Here is a 10348-nt window from a genome sequence, read left to right as displayed (position 1 = left end):
CTACACAACATCTCCATCATCATTATCAGTACATCCTACGTAGGTGAGTAAGGATGCACTTGATCCCAGAAAGGTATATATCCTTCAAACCAAAGGAGTGCTTCAAACTAACAACAGTGCATAATATCCAACAAAAGAGGGTCTTGCTATAGCGGCAGGATACCTGGCTCAGTCTAGATATTAGTACGAATCAAGTTGTCCATATTTGTTGTTGGCATGAACCACATCGTCACATGTCGGGTTTGCAAAAGCCATCCATCGCATGGAAGCTTCATGCCTTTCACACACTGAAGATTATCTGGCAACAAGATGTGCCGACGGATCTCTAGATATGGTGATTCATGAAACCCATGGTACGATGTGTAAACACAGTTCCCCCTGGTGAATGGAAGTTTCATAGCATGGTAATCATCACCGGTGATATGATCGATGATTGGTTGGATGATCGGATAATTGAGCCCGATGAATATGGAGTGGTTGCCGAAGGTGTAAACCCGCCTCCAATTGAATATGTCTGGCACAACGGAGCTGGGATCTTTCTCAAACATGAAGCAGCCATAGTCGTCAATCTCACGAACGCTCCAGGCATTGTACTGCATGTGGTTTGATGTAACGGTTTGGTCAATTTGGTACGTGTGAGTGAGCATCAATTGACTGCCGTCAGCTGAACGAGCGATAAACCACCACCCATCGACTGGTATGATTCCATGTCCTGGAATCATGAAGACCAGCACATTTGCATGTGCTGCAACAATTCAAATTGGAGACCAAAAGGACAAAAATAAAAAATCATGTTCAGAGTATGTATGGAATTAAGATTATTATAATAGTGACACATATCATAGAGAGAGAATTGCAATGTCGTGGTCATAATCATACCCCAAGTTAAGAAAATAAGCCAATGGCTTTCATATTCTAGCAAGATGTCATGGTTCAAACATCATGTAACAATGAGAGAAAAAAAGCTACGATAGGGCCTACTCATATTCTACAATAGCACTTACTACTGTTCTCATATCAATTCGAAGCAACAACATGCGTTGTTATAAAAATCCTGGAAATGAGAGTAACATATAGCAATCATGAGGTTATACTCATAATATCTATTATAAAAATCATTAGATGCCAATTGTTCTCATATCAACTCTAACAATAACATGTGTGGTCATAAAAATCTAGGAAATGAGATGAACATATAGCAATGATGTGGTTATAGACATACTATCTATTCTAAATTTGAAGCAATGAACAGGCAGTCGTATTCATAAGGTAAAGATGAGATGAGATAGAAAAATTACACGATGATAGATTCCACCAGTATAGGCAGCCAATTTGTGTGTTGACCACGTAAATGATGCCATTGTGCACTATAGCATCAGACAAAAATGTTGCCTCAACAGGATTGACGATGAGCCATAACCATGTATGGCGACCGGATTCCGGATAGACTAATCCCATGTTGAACAAGGTGATGAGCTTGTAATCCATGTAGTCTTCTGATGGTGTCGGCACTTCGCAGATTACAACTTTCAGCAAATAGAGGCTCGACGCGTCTCATCCGTAGTAGGCAGGAGTGTCCGGTGGGCCGCGAGGCTCGATGGAAGCGGTATACAACGATGGAAGGGTGATATCTCACTGGGTTTAGATATCCACAAGAGGCCACGGACTACCGGAATGGTGGATAAGGACCATCCAGTTGGCCTACATGCCCGCCCATTAGTGGTCGTGCATGAAGGACATGTGGACGGGTAGTGGTAGTATGTCGACGGGCACCACGGCAACCCCCGTAGGATTTTCAAGTCGGTGTCTAGGCCACCTATGAGGATCGGGCATCAGCAAGCAGGGTGTCTTGAAAAGAGCCGGCCGATTGCAAACGAGTAGACGGTACAAAGACAGCAAGCATGCGGCCAGACGGACGGTGCTGAGCAGGTCCATACAATTACAGATTTGCTCCAAGAGAACATCGGTGAGGGAATTCCAATCGCGGCTCTGCGTGTCAGTCGGTTCTGCCATAGGGTTTTTTATGTTGTTGAGTGATTGGGGTTTTCGGTGCCTGCGAGCCATCGGGGAAGTGAATATGGCGTGTGTGGCCAAACAATGAGTAGGGGGATATGGTATGCGCGAGCTACCAAGGAAGATGGCTCGAGCGGGCGAGCAGTGAGCGAGAGGAAATGGTGTGCGACTGATGATGGGGAAGAGAGGAGGAAGAAGAGTGAAAGACGGGGAAGAAAGTGCATTAAATCTCAATTCTACTAGTACTACTACCAGGATATACCGTCCTTCAGAGTGTAAATAGTTATGCCGATGACATGTGGGTCTACCTCAAGAGGGCCCATATGTTAGTTAATGGAGGAGAGAGGTGTGTCGGCGTATTTACGGAAGCGTGCTCCACTGGCGAACATGATGACAATACTGGGTAAGGCTGATTTAGTAACACCAACACGCTGGTTCAGCTTATTAATTAAGTGTCCCATCTGCTGCAGTGTGTATTGTCACATCACTGTGAAGACTAGTTGAATAGTTCTCTCTGACCGAGATGGGGAATAATGGATCATGAAGACTTCCTATCTACAGTATCCCTATGCCTCTACGCTCATCCTGTCCAAGAAGATGAAACATTGGGCAAGGCACCCGGCGCCAATAATGTAGGAGTACTAGAACTATACCCGGCGCCAAAAATCTCGTCAACCAAGGTAGATGATGAGTGGTGGAATAATTTTTGTAGTTTGCAAAAACACTCAGTTAATGCACTCGTTTTCCTCAAAAAATTATGTTTACCAATGCATTAATTTTGTGTCAAAGTTTTACTATCTACTCCCTCCATCCAAGTGAATAAGTCATCTTTGGTTGTGCACCGTGACCAAGGAGGAAAAAACAGAGAACTTAATGTTTATTTTCTAATTAATAGCATTTCATGCAATGGACTAACAACTTCATGTCCTGTTTGGTAGTCTCGATTCATTCAAAACATGAACGCCCACATCTCTTATTGGTTGATATGTTAAGAAATGAGGTGGGATTTAATGCACCGCGCCTAAGTGTTTTGGGATTATTTGGTTTTTGTAAAGTGACTTATACACCTAGATGGAGGGAGTATTTAACTACTAAAATGATAAACATTTCACCAAAAATCATATCAGTGGATTCGTATTTGAACATAGTTTTTAATGGTATAGTTTTTTATGACATGCATTGGCACTTTGTTAGTTAAATTTACGGTCAAAATTTTACACTAAGTACGAAGGGGACCATTAAACCAGGACGGAGGTTTATATAAAGGTCAATAAAAAAATCATCAACTAATGTAGTAGTAAATGATGAGTGCCCGAAGTTTTTTTCGAAAGTACTACCTTCATCTAGGTGAATAAGTCATTCACATAGTTCTAGGTCATCGATTTGAATAATTAAATGTGTTTTATGTCATGAAAAGTATATCACTAGATTTCCACACATGTATAGTTTCTAAATACATATTTTTTGTCACATATAGTACATATTTAGATAGTTAAATCATCGACCTAGAACTATGCGAATGACTTATTCACCGAAATGGAGGGAGTACTCAATAATGGGCTCGTTTTCCTCAAGAAAATTGTGTTTACGAATGTATTAATTGGAATGCATGCGTGAGGAACAAATGACCAGAACTGTTACATGCATTGGTGAGTTATCTCTTAATTCTTGCATGCAACGTTTTAATGAAGCTTGAAATATGAACATGTCAATGGGATGGAGTAAAAGCCTCATGCATGCATGCATGCAAGATGCAACACTCACACGTACACATGGACACACGCAACACTCACACACCCATTTGGCACACAGCACACGACGCAACACACACGCTCATGCTCAAGTGTTCAACCTACTTCCAATGTCCGTGAAAGACTGTACATTTAGAGATTTACACATTGACCAGGGCCTAATTAATGCCCAAAAGTAGCAGACTTATGTGTGGATGCAACCATTGAGAGAAGAAGATTAAATGAAGGTTGTTGCATGCTATAATTAAGGATAGACATGTAGCCTATAGCTAGAGAACAAGTTGGTGCATTAGTCAATCAGTATCGATTTAGATTAAAGGCCAAATGCAATGGAAGTGTAGATGTACACTCTTTATTTTTTAGCCGATGTACACTGTTTGTTGGAAGACCAAGGGAGTACATGCGCATGCACTCACATACACAGCAGGGTGGTTCACGCGCGAGGGTTGGACTCTTGTCGTGCCTGCGTAAAGTTTTGTTTAGCTGATTTCTTTGCTCTGCCAACTGACAGGTGGAACCCAGAAACTAGGTGACAATTTAACCTATCAACAAAGTGCCACCTCGACTATGTGACAGGTCAGTAGGGTGCGATACGGTGGTCTACGACGAGCTAGTGATCGTATAATCACCGTAAAACTATATAGTGACCCTAAAGAGCATATTGTTACATAAGTTGACCGCTAGTGTATTTTCTTGTTTAAAATTAAGCCATATTAACCGGAAAGGACGCAGTATGGGCTAGTACTAGTACTACTTTGATGTGTCCCGTCAACTCACCGAACGAGGAGATCTTGCTTAGAGCATCTCCAATAGCTTGTCTATATGGATGTCCATACTCGTTTTCCATGACGTGAGCCCAAAACAGGCATCCAACAGCTTGTCTATATGGTCGTCCAAATATACACAGCGTCTAAATCAACCTCAACAATGTCCACGCCTTGACAATGTGAATGCGTCGTCTAAACTCAGCTACAGTCATGATTTCTTCGTCTCCCTAGCGACGGCCCACCTATCATGGTCCCTATATATAGACGTTCTGATGCAAAACTGGACGTGTATATGAGGTAATATAATTACACCATTGTCTATGTGAATATATAGACATCCAAATATACACATGCTATTGGACATGCTCTTAGGGCATGGCTAATAGAAGAGCCGGCAACGTGCTCTATACAAGTGCCATGTCACCTAGAGTCTTCAAATAAAAAGTTCGATATAATAGGGCTGGCTATAGAGGAGCGGCTCATCAGCTATAGTAATTATTTTTTTGCATGCATGAAGAAGGAGGGAGACACTCCTGATTGGAGGGGAGAACCAGTGCCAACCTTTAAGGGCTGCATGCAGCTCCTTGCTCTCGTGCATTGCACTACAGTCGGGCGATTAGCGAAGCGCCGGCTGCACTCTCTTTCCTCCCTTCTCTCCCTTCCATATGGGAATTTGCTGACTTGGAATGGCTTATAGCCTGCTGACTAGGACCTATTATACTTTCTCTTACTACGCCTCTCCCTCGCCCACACGCGCGGTGGCTCGTAGGACGAGGAGAGGGTTTTGACTAGAGCGCCCCCTCCCTCTCCCTCGCCCTCTCCCTCGTAGTGGACATGCAGAATTTCAATCGGTGTCAGACTGCCAGAAGCATATTGTACTGTAGTATTTCTACCTCTTGAGCTTGCGTTGGATTTCCCTGAAGAGGAAAGGATGATGCAGCAGAGTAGCGTAAGTATTTCCCTCAGTTTTTGAGAACCAAGGTATCAATCCAGTAGGAGGCCATGCTCAAGTCCCTCGTACCTGCACAAAACGATAGCTACTCGCAACCAATGCGATTAGGGGTTGTCAATCCCTTCACGGTCACTTACGAGAGTGAGATCTGATAGATATAATATTTTTGGTATTTTTGGTATAGAGATCCAAAGTGAAAGGTAAAAGGCAAATTAAAAAGAAAAGCAAGATTAAACTGATGGAGATTGATATGATGAGAATAGACCCGGGGGCCATAGGTTTCACTAGTGGCTTCTCTCAAGAGCATAAGTATTCTATGGTGGGTGCACAAATTACTGTTAAGCAATTGACAGAATTGAGCATAGTTATGAGAATATCTAGGCATGATCATGTATATAGGCATCATGTCCGTGACAAGTAGACCGAAACGATTCTGCATCTAATACTATTACTCCACTCATCGACCGCTATCCACCATGCATCTAGAGTATTAAGTTAAAAACAGAGTAACGCTTTAAGCAAGATGACATGATGTAGAGAGATAAATTCATGCAATATGAAATAAACCCCATCTTGTTATCCTCGATGGAAACGATGCAATACGTGCCTTGCTGCCCCTTCTATCAATGGGAAATGACACCGCAAGATCGAACCCAAAGCTAAGCACTTCTCCCATGGCAAGAAAAACCAATCTAGTAGGCCAAACCAAACTGATAATTCGAAGAGACTTGCAAAGATAACCAATCATACATAAAAGAATTTAGAGAAGATTCAAATATTACTCATAGATAGACTTGATCATAAACCCACAATTCATCGGTCTCAACAAACATACCGCAAAAAAAGAAGAAGATTACATCGAATAGACCTCCACAAGAGAGGGGGAGAACTTTGTATTGAGATCCAAAAAGAGAGAAGAAGCCATCTAGCTAATAACTATGGACCCGAAGGTCTGAGGTAAACTAATCACACTTCATCGGATAGGCTATGATGATGTAGAAGCCCTCCCTGATGACGGCCCTCTCCGGCGGAGCTCCGGAACAGGACCCAAGATGGGATCTCATGGATACAGAAAGTTGCGGCGGTGGAATTAAGTTTTTGGCTCCGTATCTGTTTGTTTGGGGGTACGTAGGTATATATAGGAGGAAGAAGTACGTCAGTGGAGCTTCGGTGGGCCCACGAGGGTGGGGGGGTGCGCCTGGCGGTATAGGGCGCGCCCCCCTACCTCGTGCCCACCTCGAAGCTTCCTTGGTGTAGGGTCCAAGTCTCCTTGGTCATATTCGGGAAGAAAATCACGTTCCATAAAGGTTTATTCCGTTTGGACTCCGTTTGATATTCCGTTTCTTAGAAACACTGAAATAGGCAAAAAAAAGCAGCAATTCTGGGCTGGGCCTCCGGTTAATAGGTTAGTCCCAAAAATAATATAAAAGTGGAAAATAAAGCCCAATATAGTCCAAAATAGTAGATAATATAGCATGGAGCAATCAAAAATTATAGATACATTGGAGACGTATCAGGCATCCCCAAGCTTAATTCCTGCTCGTCCTCGAGTAGGTAAATGATAAAAAGAGAATTTTTGATGCGGAGTGCTACTTGGCATAATTTCAATGCAAATCTTCTTAATTGTAGTATGAATATTCAGATTAGGAAGATTCAAGATAAAAGTTCATATTGACATAGAGAATAATAATACTTCAAGCAAACCAACAAAGCGATTGTGTTTTCTTAAAGTAACATGGCCAAAGAAAGTTCATCCCTACAAAATCATATAGTTTAGTCATGCTCCATTTTCGTCACACAAGAATGCTCTCATCATGCAAGACCCCGATGACAAGCCAAGCAATTGTTTCATACCTTAATAATTTCAAACTCATAAACTTTCACGCAATACATGAGCGTGAGACATGGATATAGCACTATGGGTGGAATAGAATAAAATGATGGGGATTATGTGGAGAAGACAAAAAGGAGAAAGTCTCACATCAACAAGGCTAATCAATGGGCTATGGAGATGCCCATCAATTGATGTTAATGCAAGGAGTAGGGATTGCCATGCAACGGATGCACTAGAGCTATAAATATATGTAAGCTCAACAAAAGAAACTAAGTGGGTGTGCATCCAACTTGCTTGCTCACGAAGATCTAGGGCACTTGAGGAGGCCCATTGTTGGAATATACAAGCCAAGTTCTATAATGAAAATTCCCACTAGTATATGAAGGTGATAACTCAAGAGATTCTCTATATGAAGAACATGGTGCTACTTTGAAGCACAAGTGTGGAAAAAAAGGATAGTAGCATTGCCCCTTTTTATTTATTTTCTTTTTTTGGGCCTTTTTTTCTTTGGCCTTTCTCTCTTTTTTTTGGGACAATGCTCTATTTAATGATGATCATAACACTTCTACTTATTTACAACTCAATGATTACAACTCGATACTAGAACAAAGTATGACTCTATATGGATGCCTCCGGCAGTGTACCGGGATATGCAATGAATCAAGAGTGACAAGTATGAAAAAATTATGAACGGTGGCTTTGCCACAAATACTTATGTCAACTACATGATCATGCTAAGCAATATGACAATGATGAATGTGTCATGATAAACTGGATGGTGGAAAGTTGCATGGCAATATATCTCGGAATGGCTATGGAAATGCCATAATAGGTAGGTATGGTGGCTGTTTTGAGGAAGATATAAGGAGGTTTATGTGGGAAAGAGCATATCATATCACAGGGTTTGGATGTATCGGCGAAGTTTGCACCAACTCTCGATGTGAGAAAGGGCAATGCACGGTACCGTAGAGGCTAGCAATGATGGAAGGGTGAGAGTGTGTATAATCCATGGACTCAACATTAGTCATAAAGAACTCATATACTTATTGCAAAAATCTACAAGCCATCAAAAACCAAAGTTTTACGTGCATGCTCCTAGGGGGATAGATTGGTAGGAAAGGACCATCGCTCGTCCCCGACCGCCACTCATAAGGAGGACAATCAAATAACACCTCATGTTTCAAATTTGTTGCATAATGTTTACCATACGTGCATGCTACGGGACATGCAAACTTTAACTCAAGCACTTCTCAAATTCACAATTACTCTACTAGCATGACTTTGATATTACTACCTCCATATCTCAAAACAATTATCAAGCATCCAACTTTTCTTAGTATTCAACACACTCAAAAGAAAGTTTCACAAATCCTGAATACCAAGCATGTTACTAGTAAGAAAATTACCATGCTATTAAGACTCTCAAAATAATTTAAGTGAAGCATGAGATATCAATAGTTTCTTTAAAAGAAATCCACCACCGTGCTCTAAAAGATCTAAGTGAAGCACATAGAGCAAAATTATAACTCTCAAAAGATATAAGTGAAGCACATAGAGCAAAACTACTTAGCTCAAAAAGATATAAGTGAAGCACATAGAGTATTCTATCAAATTCTAATTCATGTATGGCTTTATCAAAAGGTGTGTACAGCAAGGATGATTGTGGCACACTAACAACCAAAGACACAAATAATATAAGACGCTCCAAGCAAAACACATATCATGTTGGTGAATAAAAATATAGCTCCAAGTAAATTACTGATGGAATTGGACGAAAGAGGGGATGCCTTCCGGGGCATCCCCAAGCTTTGACTTTTTGGTGTCCTTGGATTATCTTGGGGGTGCCATGGGCATCCCCAAGCTTAGGCTCTTGCCACTCCTTGTTCCATAATCCATCACAAGAATTCACCCAAAACTTGAAAACTTCACAACACAAAACTCAATAGAAATCTCGTGAGCTCCGTTAGAGAAAGAAAACAAAAGACCACTTCAAGGTACTGTAATGAACTCATTCTTTATTTATATTGGTGTTAAACCTACTGTATTCCAACTTCTCTATGGATTATAAACTATTTTACTAACCATGGACTCATCAAAATAAGCAAACAACACATGAAAAACAGAAACTGTCAAAAACAGAACAGCCTGTAGTAATCTGTAACTAACGCAAACTTCTGGAACTCCAAAACATCTACCAAAATTGGAAGACCAGACAATTTGTTTATTGATCAGCAGAAAATTGGAATCAGTATTTTATCACGTTCTGGGATTTTTAACAATTCTGCCACTGAACGCAAAGTTTCTGGAAATTACAGCAAGATCAAATAAGTATCATCCAAGAAGATCCAATAGGTCTAACTTGGCACAAACACTAATTAAAACACAAAACCACATCCAAACAGAAGGTAGATGGGTTATTTATTCCCTAACAGAAGAAAAACACAAAATAATAAAAATAAAATTGGTTTGCCTCCCAACAAGCGCTATCGTTTAACGCCCCTAGCTAGGCATAAAAGCGAGGATAGATCTAGGTATTGCCATCTTTGGTAGGCAATCGATAAGTGGCTCCCATGATAGTTTCATATGGAAATTTTATTTTCTTCCTTGGAAAGTGTTCCATGCCCTTTTTTAATGGAAATTGAAATCTAATATTCCCTTCCTTCATATCAATAATCACACCAACCGTTCTAAGGAAAGGTCTACCAAGAATAATAGGGCAAGAAGGATTGCAATCTATATCAAGAACAATGAAATCTATGGGCACATAATTTCTATTTGCAACAATAGAACATCATTAATTTTCCCATAGGTTTCTTAATAGTGGAATCCGCAAGATGCAAGTTTAGAGAGCAATCATCAAAATCGCGGAAATCTAGCAAATCACACAAAGTTTTGGGGATAGTGGAAACACTAGCACCCAAATCACACAAAAGCATAAAAATCATGATTTTTAATTTTAATTTTAATAGTTGGTTCCCACTCATCATAGAGTTTTCTAGGGATAGAAACTTTCAACTCAAGCTTTTCTTCA

This window comes from Triticum dicoccoides, chromosome 2A (genome assembly GCF_002162155.2).
Source record: "Triticum dicoccoides isolate Atlit2015 ecotype Zavitan chromosome 2A, WEW_v2.0, whole genome shotgun sequence".
NCBI classification, from domain to species: Eukaryota; Viridiplantae; Streptophyta; class Magnoliopsida; order Poales; family Poaceae; genus Triticum; species Triticum dicoccoides.
This window is presented reverse-complemented; position numbering follows the sequence as displayed.